General features: G+C 41.5%; 1 protein-coding gene across 4 annotated transcripts in view; it reads right to left on the bottom strand.

Annotated features, from left to right (window-relative positions):
- Positions 1 to 14,393, bottom strand: part of LOC150089131 (protein-tyrosine sulfotransferase 2-like) — a 324,464-nt gene that overhangs the window by 80,239 nt on the left and 229,832 nt on the right. The window lies entirely within an intron of this gene.

The following is a 14,393-nucleotide window of genomic DNA, read 5'->3' as shown; positions in this document are numbered from 1 at the left end:
TCGTTGGAAGTCCCCACGGACTGGAGATGTGAAAATGTATCCCCAATTCACAAAGGGGAATCGAAGGGTGACACGAGTAATTACAGACCAGTTAGTTTAACTTCTGTTCCGGGTAAAATAATGGAGTCACTGGTTAAAGATGCATTGCAGGATCATCTAGACAAGACTGCAGCAATAATTCAGACACAGCATGGGTTTGTTAAGGGAAAGTCTTGTCTGACAAATTTGATAGGATATTATGATGTGGTTACAAAGGAACTGGATGCAAAAAATAATTTTGATATCATATACAGGTGTATTTGGATTTCAGGAAAGCTTTTGATACTGTTGCGCAAATTGGAGCAGAATGGTATTAAGGGTAAGTTGCTACAATGGATAAAAGGATGGTTACATGGGAGAAGACAGAGGGTGGTAATCAATGGGTGCTGCTCTTCGTGGAATAATGTTCTAAGTGGAGTCCCACAGAGTTCGATGTTGGGTCCACCGTTGGTTTGTATATTTATCAATGATATTGATAATAATAATAATAAGATTCTTTATTAACATAGATTTTATACACTAGTGATAGCCAGAGGAATCTTACAATTAGTTGTTTATACAAGTGATTTTGATTTATAAAAAAAAAAAAAAAAAAAAATGAAGGTATATCAGGCTTAGTGTCGAAGTTTGCAGATGATACAAAGGTTGGCAGGGTTGTTAATGGCAGTGTGCTACTGCAACAGGATCTAGATAATTTGGGCAGATGGGCTAAGAAGTGGCAACTGAAGTTTAACCTTGACAAATGCAAAGTACTGCATATGGGTAGAAGTAACCCCAGAGAAACGTACCAACTGTGTGGTACTACACTTAAGGTGGTAGAAAATGAAGAAGACCTGGGAACAATTGTGCAGTCAGATATGAAGTTTTCTGAGCAATGCAGACAGACTGCCAGGGCAGGTCATGGGGTTTTGTCAATGATATACAGGAATTTTGCTAGCAGAGAAAAGGAGGTGATTGTCCCTCTGCATAAGGCAATGGTCAGGCCGCACCTTGAATACTGCGTACAGGTCTGGAGGCCTCATTTTAGGAAGGATGTAGATTTACTTGAGCGTGTACAGAGAAGGGCAACAAGATTGGTGAGGGGAATGAAGGGATCCTCTTATCAAGAGAGGCTTAAGTTCTGCAAATTGCAGTGGCTGGAGACTAGGCACCTGCGCGGTGATCTGATTGAGGTCTATAAGGCCTTGAATGGGTTGAGCACGCTGAATTCTGATGGGATCCTTCCACTTGTACAGATTACGAACCTAAGGGGGCATAAATTCAAATTAAGAAAGGACAGATATGAATAGATATGCGGAAATTTGCCTTTAGCCAGCGGGTGGTTAATTGCTGGAACAAACTTCCATCTGTCGTTGTGGAAGTTGACAGGTTAAATAAATTCAAGGGGGAACTGGACAGGCATTTGGGCACTTTCTTTTTTGCATCACATGCCACTACTACTACTACTAGAGGCCAGTTAACTAACGATTTAAAAGTATTCCTTTTGCTCTCTACGTTTCTTTTATGCCGTGTATTCCAAAACAAGCAAACCGGCCAGAGAACGATTTATGGATATAATACACATGCGTGTATGAGTTTGTTCTCTCATGTAACCTTTCTATGAAATGTTTAATTGTGCAGAATATTCCCGTACCGGTCATTCTCGACTTCTATTGGCAGATATTTACGAATGCTCTTTACACATTTCTGCAGTCAGAATCGATTTCCTTTTGTTTTTTCTCGTTCTTAATCCCTTTCTCTCCCATTTAGAGTGCATTAGCATTAGATAAGGCATATGACGCAAGCTTATTACAGCATCAGCCAAAGGAAAAAAAAAAAACCTTCCCATTTCTCCCATCTGGTCACTCCAAATGCTTATCTAGTTCAGCATTACGTTTATGTGAAGCTATCAACTTTCCGCACAAGAGATGGGAGTTTGTTCCCGCAATCAATACCCGCCTTGCTAAAGGAAAATTTCCGCACAGGTACTGTACAACTGTCTTTCCACAATTTCAATCTATGCCCTCTCAGGTTCTTAGTCTGAGCAATCGGAAATATAACGTCTGCATTGAGCCTGCTCAATCCATTCAAGGCTTTATACACCTCAGTCACAACACCTCTTAGGTTCCTACTCTCCAGATGCTGAAACTTGCAGAACTTAAGCCTTTCTTGGTAAGAGCTCCCCATTGTTCCCCTCACCACTCTCGTTGCCCTTCTTTGTACTCTTTCTAGGAACTCTACATCTTTCCTAAAATGGGGCCTCCAGACCTGTACACAGTACTCAAGGTGTGGCCTGACCATTGCCTTATATGACCATTGTCTCTGCTATCAAAATTCCTATATATCATTGACAAAACTCCATGACCTGCTGTGGCAGCCCATCTGATTTCCCCTTAACTGCTCAGGGAACTTCATATCCAAGTGCACAATACCCCAGGTCTTTTTCATTCAACACCATCCTGACTGTAGTACCACACAGTTGGTACGTTTCTCTTGGGTTACTTCTACCCATATGCAGTACTTTGCAGTTGTCAATGTTAAACTTCAGTTGCCACTTCTCAGCCCATCTTCCCAAATTTTCTAGATCCTTTCGCAGTAACACACTGCCATTCCTGTCATTAACAACCCTGCCAACCTTTGTATCATCTGCAAACTTGGACATTAAGCCTGTTATACCTTCATAAATAAACAAAACAACAATGGGCTCTGCACCAAAACCTGGAGAACTCTACTAATAATATTAATCCACTAAGAGTAATGTCCATTGATTACCTTTCTCTGCCGTCTCCCACTCAACCATCCCTTTATCCGTTGTGAAAACTTGCCCTTAATGCCATACCGATTCAATTTGTAGAGCGGTTTTCCATGTGCAACAGTATCAAAAGCTTTCCTGAAATCCAAGTATAATATGATATCAAAATTATTTTCTGCATCCAGTTCCTTTGTGACCACATCTTAGTATCCGATCAAATTGGTCAGACAAGACTTCCCCCTAACAAACCTGTGTCTGAGCTATTACTGCAGTGTTCTCTAGGTGATCCTGTATTACTTCTTTAACAAGTGACTCCACTATTTTCCCCGAACAGAAGCTAAACTGACAGGTCTGTAATTACTTGTCTCCCCCTTTGATCCTCCTTTGTGGATTGGGGTCACATTTGCACATCTCCAGTCCATGGGGAATCTAAGGATGCTCTCGTAATTATGGCTAACGATTTGCTAACTTCCCTCGCTTCTCCTTCAATATAACTGGAAAGATTCCATCAGCCGCACGTACCTTTTTTATGTGTAATTTCAACAATTTCTCATCAACTTTGCTCTCAGTTATTACAAAATCACTTAGTTCCCTGTTAGCGTTTGATAAACTATTGGTACTCCGCTCATTGAATAACTCCTGATGTGTGAATGTAGATGCGAAATGCTCAGTCAGTTTATCGCCTACTTGAGCAAGATCATCATTAGTCAACCCAACTACGTCAAGTGATCCAATCTGATTTATCCCCTTCCTTGTAGAGTTCACATAAGTAAAGAACTCTGGGCTGTTTTTCTTTGCATCCTTTGCCAAGGATTTCTCATAATCTGCCTTTGTCTGCCTAAACTCCTCTGTGGCTTCATTACAGACTAGCTTATATATGCCGCACGCTTCTGTGTCGCCAGAAAATTTATATGCATCCCATGCATTTTTCTTCTCTGCCAGGAGTCTCATCAATTCATCTGACATCCATTTAGGCCTGAAGCTTTGAACAGTGCTTCTTAGTTGGTATGAAACGCCTAGTAGCCTCCGAGATTAAATCCCTGAACCCATCCCATTTAGAATTCACTGTTGGTAACAGCAGTTGATCCCACTGTATAGAAATTAAAAGTCGACCTAATGAAAGCAAAAATCCTTGATGGTAATTTCATTTTTAAGTAAATCGCACATCAGCACACTGTGATTACTCTCACCCAGTGGTTCCTTTATCTGCAAATTCTTAATGCATGAATAATCACTGCTGATAATCAGATCAAGAGTATTACTCCCTCTGGTTGTCCCTCGAACGTGTTTCTGTATAAAAAAATCCTCCAATAAATCCACAGAAGTCTTGCTAGCGTGCGAGTTACCAACTCACAAGTTCCAGTCAATATCTGGGAAGTTAAAATCCCCCATTATAAGACATTCCGATTTATTAGCCCACTCTTACTCTGCACGATTGCTCATTATAGGCATCAGAGTCATTAGGCCTATAACACACTCCTACTCTCATTTTCCGTTTCCCAGTGTTTATCTCACAGCAAACAGACATTGCATTGTCCACCTAGGTTCTTCTTAACTAACAGCATAACCCGTCCTCCATTAATATCCTTTCTGTACACATTGTACTCCCCAAATTCCAATTCGTCACTGCTTATATCGTTGTGACACCATGTCTCTGATAGCCCAACAATATTCGCTTTTGATGTCTTGAGCAGCACTTCAAATTCAGTAACTATACTCCTAGCATTGGTGTACATGCAAGGATACATGCACCTGTTCCTACTATTAATTGCCGCCCTAACAGAGCCCGTGTATTTATTTGTTCCATGATGACTCCCAACAGCTCTTGAAATCCCTAGAACTTGATCTCTAGGCTGTTGCTCATTGCAATAGAAGCAGTGCAAGAATCACTTTCGCCTCTGCATGCGGCTACCGTTAGTCTATTATTCTGTGAATCCCCCCCCCCACCACGCTATCAGTTTTCCGACCCACCTAACAGTGCCTCGATAGCATCAGCAAATATACTTGGACTCTTTCTATTTAAGTGTATCCCATCCCTGTAGTTCTTCTACAGGGATGGGATGCACTTATATAGAAAGCAAAGACCACGCTGAAAAAAAATTCTAAAAGGTGACCAAAATAGTCCTGCGCGGCGCGTCGGTGTGACGGCTGCCTAATCTTGAGCTCCTGAAGTTTTCAGTGTTTAATGTATTTTTTTAGCGAGTCTGAGTAATATGTTCGTATAGTGACTTCCTAAGTTATCCTGCATCCTTGGTGAAGATGAATACCATGAATCTTTAGGTAATTATTGTTTTTTACGTGATTTTTTCTTGCCTGTACTGTATTCATATTTGCCGCCTTTGCTTGTCTCAATGCCCGGATGTTAACACCTTGGTTACTAGCCTTCACTGCTCACTAACTCTTGCCCACTACTGTATCACAAGGTCAAGCAGTTGCATTGTGTTGGGAGTTATTCGCCAGTCGACCCCCCGTATTGCAGGACGTTTACAACTCCGACCTATTTACGCTCCCGCTCTACTTATGAGACTGCCTTCGGCAACAAGCTGGAAGAAACTTGGCAATCAAGCGTTTGGTTATTTGTCTGCTATTTGCCTGGCAACGAAGTTTTGGAAATTGTCAGCTTTTGCCTGGACAACGCTCTCAACAGACCACTTTTACTTTGACTACTAAACACAATTGTAAACTCTTTTCCAACCACTCGTAATCCTTTATCTGCGCCTAAAATCTGAAAATGCCTTTAAAGCAAGATCACCCAAATAATGAAAGCTGTGTAATTTGTGCAATTGTTCCGGACGTAGCTATAGAATGTACTTCCTGTCTCAAAACATACGGAAGCGAATGTCTCGCGTTGGACCTAAAGAGGCTCGGGAAGCAGCGACGGAAAGTATGGCAGTGTCCCCCCTGTAAGGGAGAAAATTATATGCAGTCACTAGGAACAACTGGTGAAACTTCTAACAACGACATTAACCAAATTTCGGATTCACTTGAGCACAGGACCCAACCCGCACCTGAAGTAGACACGGAAAAACTGAGATCGTCAGATTCACATGTGGAATTGACCCCTGACTCATTACTGGCAGAACAAAATCTCATCATGCAAAAATCAAGTAGCTCCCAACAGGATAACATCCTATCAACAGAGATCTCCGCAATAGTTAATCAAACATCACTCGAACACAGTCCACTCTTTGTCTCGCTCCTCACAAATATCGAGACAACTCTATGTATAAAGCTGCCGCCAATTCATAATATCCTCGCACACCTACTGCTTGAAAACAAGCGACTACGAGAACAAAATGAATGCATGCACAAAAACAATGGAGGTGTTGGGAAAAAACTTTGATGACCTGAAGCACTCTGTTTGTGATCTTGCTCTTCAAACTAACCATCATGAGCAGCATCCTCCGGACGGACACGTTCATGCGAAACCGAGAGCTCCGACCCAAACCACCCCATCTTTATTATCACATGACTCCTCTCCATCCTCCATTCTTACAAAATGTGAGTCTGAAGTTGTATGCCCTGATATCACAGCAGATGCCAACGGATACTCTGGAAATACTGCCTCCAAGAAGATCCAAAGAAGTCATCAGGAGCAAAATCTGCCAAATTGCACCTTTTCGCGATCACAAAACTTACATATGGGGTCCTCGCGCTCGAGACCGGATAAGGCTCTGGCTGCGGAAGTACATCGCAATTGTGGCTCCACCTCAAACAACGTGAGAGGTAACCATTATACAGGGACTACGATTGTATCTAATGTAAAGACCCATAGAGACACTACAACGTATGCAATGATTGCAAGCCAACGAACAAAAGAACAAACACTGACCCGTAATCCAACTCTTAAGGAACTGAGTCCCAATCTTAAAGTTATTGGAACCAATTTGCACTTCAGCAAGATGCAAATTGCGAACACTCGAATGATGGACAAGCGGATGCGTAATGTCTTCATTAGTAGGCTCTCCCCTGCTACCACAGCTGATGATGTGGAAAACCTTCTTGCTGCATTCAAAATGAATGGTAGAGTCACTAAGCTGTCCACGAAATATCCCACCTACGCCTCCTTTAAGATCGATGTAGCTGATGCAGATTTTGAAGCACTCTTCAATCCTGAAATCTGGCCTGCTGGAGCTCTTGTTATGCCATATCTCGGGCAGCGATATAGAAGTAATGGAAAGGACTCCCACCAATGGTACCCTGATTCATAGCACCGAGTGAGCCACCCCGAGTATGCCATGTCAGAGACCACCCGTCCGTATCAATGTACCCAGAGTACCTGCCTGCACCATCTTTTATCAGAATGTGCATAGTCTTAGGAACAAGCTTGACACTATGGAGCAAATTCTGCTCCCCGGACATTTTCACCTGCTAGCCATCACCGAAACCTGGCTGAATGATGATGAAGAATTCCTAGCGGCAGCTGCCCCAGCTGATTATGGGGTCGTGTTCACATCTCGGATTGCACGTAAGGGTGGAGGCGTCGCAATATTCTACAAGAAATCCGCTTTCAAGCTATTGGATAATAAATCCAGTAACTCTCCTAACTATGAAGCAATCCTCGTTACGTTAGGATACAACTTCGTGACGTTTGACGTCTGTGTGCTGTATATACCCCGAAAGCCGTCCCAGCAAATCATCCTTGAAGTTTCCAACTGGTTAATCAATCAGCTGCTTCCCAAAGCTTCTCACTTAGTTTGTGGTGATTTCAATTTACCTCCTCAGCTATCGAATCTGAAAAAGGATCTTCTGGCACACTTGAGATGTGCTGACCTACAACTTATTAATGAAGCTCCAACCAGGAGGAATAACCTCTTAGATCTAGTTCTAGCCTCTTTCCCTTGCACCCTTGATTACATTGCAGAAACGTCATTTGACTCTGATCATGTCCCGATACATGTGACCGTATATCTGCCAGCCCCCAAATTAGAAGCCAGAAGGACAACAGCAAAGGTTGACATCACTAGCCCCAACTTACTTGACTTAGAAAAATGCATCAGAGCCGCCTCTCTCATTCCCTGGGTGGCCTTAGAGACTTGTGACCCAGAACTAGCTGTGAACAGTCTCACAAACTGGATCAACACAGTTGCCAAATATGCTGCTTCTAAAAAGATCACAATCAGTCCATATACAAGACTTTGGTGGAATTCTGAACTCAAAATGAGTTTCCAGCTGAAGCAACAGCTCCATCGCACATGGAAACAGTCGCAAAATGTCAATGATCGTATCATTTATTCAAGGGCACGGGCTCAATTTAATCGCCTGAAATCTGAGGCAATCAAATTATACGTTAACCGTGAGCTGGCTAAAGGAAAAATTCCATACAAGAAAGTGAACCCTCATTTTCCTTTGCAACTTTATCCTGAATTGTGGCTCGATTTCGTCACAAGATTTAACCGTAATCCTATGCCAAACTCAGATCTAGCTCTACTAACAGAGCCCATCTAGCAAGAAGTGTTGAACAACATTCAGATTACAAAACAACAGCTGATCGTAGCCATCAATTCTCTACCTGCCTCGTCAACCACCGGTGATGATGGAGTTCCCCAATTCATGCTCAAATGCCCAAGTCCGTACATTATTCACCCACTTTTAATAATCTTCAACCAGTTACTCTCGAACAAAATTTTCCCACAGCAGTGGAAAAACTATCTCATCAAACCTTTAGCCAAAGTTCAGTCGCCATCGAAACCTAAACACTTCCGACCCATCTCCAACTCCTCCAGCCTGCTGAAGCTCCTGGAGAAGACCTTACTCCCCATCCTCACTAAAAAGATCTTGCCCAGTAATCCAGCCCAAATTGACTACTCCCTTCCAAACAGATCAACGATCACCAATCTGCTAGCCACCACGAATACTATCTTGTCAACATAGAATAGGCAGGAACTAGCTGTGACTTACTTAGACATTGAGGCTGCATTTGATGCCGTCCAAGTAAACCAACTTCTCACTCTCCTGGAATGCCACTTCCAGATCACAGGGAACATATTATGCTTTCTCTCCTCTCTTCTTCATGACAGAGTTATAAAGCTTCATACAGGAGATCGCACCCTTACTAGATCCGTCACCGCAGGAGTCCCACAAGGAGGGGTCCTTTCGGGTCTTCTGTTTTCATCCATCATCTTCCCACTGGTTGCACATTCTCGATGTCTACTGAGCTATGCAGATGATATCAAGATACTCACTCCCATCATCCCCGGTCAAGACCTAGATATGGTAAAAGTGGAAATGAACAACACTCTCACCACAGTCACATCTTACCTCTGCCAGTTTGGGCTCAAGATCAATCCTGCTAAGTCCGAATTCATGGTGTATTCATTGAAGCAAACTCCTTCTCTCCAGCCTTCGGTCGGCAACACCCTCATCCCAATTGTGTCCAGCCATCGTGATCTGGGCGTTGCATTCGACCCAAACTTCGATTCAACGCCCACATAGACATGCTCCTCACACGTGCTTCAAGACTCCGGTGGATAGCAAAACATTTCCTTCATATCACAAATAAAAAGATAACCGTGAGGCACATAAGAACAGTTATCTTTCCACCTTTACTCTATGCTGCTGAAATTTGGGCGTCAGCGGCACGGTCAATAAAGAAACCACTCTTTGCCACAGAATTCTGGCTCCTAAAGTGGGCCAACAGGAAGCACAACCTTCCAGCTCTGATTCGTACCACACAGCTTGCCAACTCTCTCGGAATTCCACGGCTTCCCACCTTAATCGATGACCAACGCCTGCTAGCAACAGTCAAGATGATAACAGGCATAATGGCAACACTTTCATTCTGGGATGCCTGTGGCTGGAGGATCCCCCCTGTTACCCTTAGGGCCAATCCTGAGCTCTACTCGCATTCAGCACGACTCCATCTCTCGGACAGGTTCCTTCCTCAGCGGGCGCCTCCATAGCCAGGTGGGGAGGAGCAGCAGTGCGTAGCACACGCTTCTTGATTAGACCGGGGTTGGAGCCCGTCACCACCAAATACGGAGGATGCGGAAAGGTCAGGGAATGACCACCGCATATCCCGAAGCAATATGGCCTTAGTTGCTAATGCTCCTAAAAACCGAATAACAAACAAACATCCTTCTTCAGCAATTAACCCAAGCACAGTACTAAGTACTATAGGTTCCAATACCTCTCGTGTTTGGGGTTCTCATAAAAAAAAAAAAAAAAAAAATGCTCAAGCAAACCCAGGCACTGGACGCCGACCTGAACAAATTCGGTGCTGACCGGACTTACCGGAAAAAAATTATGACGAGTAGGACTAATCAGCAATGACTGATGTGTACCTTGCATCTGTTCCTGTCTGATTGAGCTGGTGCTCTTATCGCGACGTTAAGCGAGCTCAATCAGATTTAACTCTCGTAAGGAGTTCTCTCCTTTGTATTATGATATGTTTTCTCTGTAAAATTACCTTTTTGTAAATAATTGTTCTATTTTTCCGGAAGTTTGGGAAACTGTAAGCCCCTGGCTTTATGGCCATGAAGGGTAATAAAGATTATCTCTCTCTCTCTCTCACAATATCACCTTTTGTGCCCTTTAAAGATAAACGACATCAGCTTTTGCCCCTGGCAGATATAGCCTGGTCCTGTTCCAGTGTGTATACACCGTTGAGCCAAAACATTATGACGAGCGAGTCGTATGCAAATCGAAGCAAGTACGGCGCGTGCACCGTAGTTACAGTATGTGTATATGTTTTTTTTTTTTTTCAAGTATCAACAAAATCAAATCGAAAGTATGAACATTAATTGCAAAAAATGAATGCTAAGCATTCATAAATATCGCATTTCAAAAACGCGCGTAGCTATACAACGCAGTGTACCCCGCTTTATGATGTTAATCCGTTACCATCGTATCGTGAATATACCGTAATGTGAACCCAATAACACATTGTTTTTTGGGAATTCATTCCAAGACCTCAGAAGTTGAAATTTTCGCTGTACAACTCCCTAAAAGGTCGTCTTTATAGTGTAAATTGTTTTAGTTGCCAATTCAAATCATTCAACGCACTACACTTTCATCGTCATCATTATATTTCCCGTTATAAGAACCAATTTTGAAAGGCTTTGTGACATTTTTCTAAAGCACATTTCTGGAAGTCACGACCATAAAACAACTTGCACTTTCCGGTTTATTGGGTTTTTCTGTTACTGCAAACAATTATAAACGAACAGTAAACCCGATCTTCTTGCATTTGCGAAAACACCGATAGATGGAATTGTGTGGGTTTTTACTTTATTATGGTGAAATGTGTTTGCATGCTTAGAAATGGTCCTCATGCTTAGAAATGGGCATCGATTGACCGGGGTGTTGATCGTTGTAGATAATTTTTCAACAGATTTTCCAAGGTTTTCGACTAAACGTGTAGGTGCCACCCAGAACAAGTACATACGCTTACCTAAACACCATTGCTGACCAGGTACACCCTTTCATGGCAACGATCTTCCCTTCTCGCGGTGCCGTTTTCAGCAGGATAATGCGCCATGCCACACCGCCGGATTCTTCGAGACTGGTTCGCAGAACATGAGGAAGACTTCAAGGTATTGCCCTGGTTTACAAATTCCTCAGACATCAATCCCATCGAGCATCTGTGGTTTCTGTTGGAACAGCAACTCCGATCTGGAAAGGGCTGACGTAGCCGAGTGGTCAGGGGCGAGAGTGCATAGCACGCGTACCTTGAGTGGACCGGGGTTCAAGCCCGTGACTACTCAATACGATAAATATTCGTATTGACGAGAGCAGGTGACGTATGAGTCAAATTCAATAAAGGCACTTTAAGATACAGAATAAAAACTTTGGAAATTAGTTTTATTAACTAATAGATTCTTGTCGCAGGTTGAATAAAGTAGTAATACCGCGTAAGATAAATAAAATAAAATTATTCGGCGAATAGATAGGTTCGTGAAGGGTAAGGAATAAAGGCAGGGTCCAAGCCATTAACTTCCGTTATACGCGGGGGATAAAAGAAGAAAACTACTGTAAAGCAGCATGGGTCCAAGCACAAACAGACGAATTAAGATTTATGTGGGGTCGAACTTAGAAATGAAAGTAATTTGAAACAGGATACAGTCGGCGCAAACAGGAAGTGGTTTCTTGACCAGCATTTAAGTTTCCTTAAATAGATGCTGTGGTTACTAGATGTCAGTTTCGTGTTTTTAAAACGTTACAAGGTCAAGGCGTTAGATGAGAGGGGGGTGTTTTTATTTGGGATAATCGGAAAACATCAAAGGGCACGCCGTATGGGAGCAGATCCGGTAGAATAGTAAAAGGGGGAGTATTGAGACACATGTTTCTGGGCAGGCTGAGTAGGGTCTTCTAACGAATGAAAGGAGAAGAAATCCGAAGATGAGTATAAGATTACAGGCGTGGTAACAGGCGTGGCAAACTTGGGAGTAAGATGTGGGAGGAGTAGAACAAACAGAGAGTGAAGGGGTTGGAGAGACACACAGAGTTGAGTTTTTGTCGGTGTTAGTAAAAAATTAGTTAGTACCCACAAAGTTGAGATTTTTGTTGGTGTTAGTAAAATATGAGTTAGTAGACACAAAAAAGTGGAGATTTTTGGCAGTGTCAGTGAAATGAGTTAGTGAGTCAGAGTTGGAGAAGAAGAAGAAAAGAAAGTTTCTTTAGATAGAGTAGCCGGTGGAGAAAAGTGGCAAAGTTTTAATGTGTAGTCGGTTAGTAAGAGGGGTAGATAAGCTTTAAGATGAAAGTGAACAGTTAAGTCGTTGATTTAATAAGTTAGTGAGAGAGGCAGTCGAGTAAGTGGAAAGATGAAGTTGAGATGCAGAAGTCGGTCATGCAGTCAGTCAGACAGTTAGTCAACCAATCAAAGATAGACTGATAGAGATGAAGAACACGTGCCGTTGAGAAAGGGGAATATTGCAAGATCCTTAAAGTAGATGAGAAGGAGTCAACTCCATTATCAAGGAACGAGATTGTCTGATATTCCAGAGAGAAATTATGCTGGAGCTGATGAAATCCGAAGCCGGACAAAAAAGAGTACAACCATTCTGATCAGATGAAAATAATGCGTTCTTAAGAAATAAAGGTTCCCGAGACCCAAGAAGGAATCCAGTATCTTATGTGGAACTCCCCCAGTGATTGTGAGATGCGACCCAGATGGAAAAGATCCACTCTTTGTTTAGAGATGGATGTACCGCGAAGTCCACCAAGTTATCTAAGTAAGTGATTAGTTTACTTGAGTACTCTCACCATCACACAAAGACTTATAGACACCCGATAACCAATTTATCTGAACTTTTGACTGAACACTGTGAGATATGTATAAGAAGTACTATATTGTAATGAATAAGTTAGTGAACGGTATGAACTGAAGGAAATTAGCCAGGACAAGATAATATATATATATATATATATATATAGAATATTAAGGATAATAATTCTTTATATTATCCTTAATATTCTATAGACATTATGGGTGTATTGCATGATTGCTTGCAACTGCATTGACTCATAAATATTATTTACATATTAGTTACAGTTATTGTCGTTTTAACTTTCTTTCTTTACTTTTTTATCAATAATTATATATATATATAAATTTTGGAAGGGAATAGATATATATATAAATTTTTTGAAGTGATTGATACCTGTTAATAATTGGTTAAATAAGTGAATGACTAAGTATGAATTTTGGAAGGGGATAGAGGGAACAGACGGATGTCTGTAACCCTCAAATGTGCAAGTAGTTAATTGTAGAAATTTGATAGTGGTGTAATTACCTAGATTAGAGAAGGTTGTAGGCTATAATCTGTTAGAAAACAGAGTAATGATTTATACTGAATTAAGAGTACAGGAGCTTTATCAATTTGGAGTAGGAATTGTTTTGTAATGAAAGGAGAATGTTAACAGATTCTTTTTAAAGTCAATTGAACTGAGGAGTAAGGAAGTAGAAACATTATTATTTTGTTAGTTTAAAAGAGGGGAGATTTGATTATGATATATGTAAAAGAGATAACCCTACCTGAGTAAACTCAATAGGCAAATATACCTTTGCTCATATACATTCAGTTCTAAGAAGGTGAAATTAGATTTATTTGGTCATGTGTTTAATAAATTTCTTTTGTGTTGATGTATCTTTGTAAATATGTACAATAAACTATTTTTATCCAATATGTGTCTAGCTTTTGTCGTTCTGAATACCAGCCTATCTGAAGGGGAATAAAAAGTATATATCAAGAGTAGTACCCCGAACCTGGAATTTTCTGAGTAGATACTAGTCAGGTGCGCAAGTGGGGAGTTTATTTTATAGGGGAACTAACCAAAAAGGATTGATAAAATTATAATTAAAATATTGTCAAGTTAAATAGCAGACAGATAATATATAAAAGAAAAATATATATAAAAAACCAACCCCCACAGCACGATGCACAATGACCCTCGTGGGTAGCACAGTTGGTAGTCCCCACGTCGGGTGGAAAATATCCGAGTTCGAGTGTCAGGTCGATGACGCGAGGAATTTATGGATTTTATTCACAACGTGGCCGAGTTAATCGGTCTCAGGCGAAGGTAGTGTGGTTTTTCGTTTGGAAAACAGAAATTGACCACAGAGAACCCACGCAATTTACACATGGCGCAATATGGAATAAAACCTGCAACCAACCGATGT

This window comes from Mastigoproctus giganteus, chromosome 2 (genome assembly GCF_048544385.1).
Source record: "Mastigoproctus giganteus isolate SK-2022 chromosome 2, ASM4854438v1, whole genome shotgun sequence".
Lineage (NCBI taxonomy): Eukaryota > Metazoa > Arthropoda > Arachnida > Uropygi > Thelyphonidae > Mastigoproctus > Mastigoproctus giganteus.
Note: the sequence above shows the minus strand (reverse complement) of the source record. Positions and strands in the feature narration are given on the sequence as shown.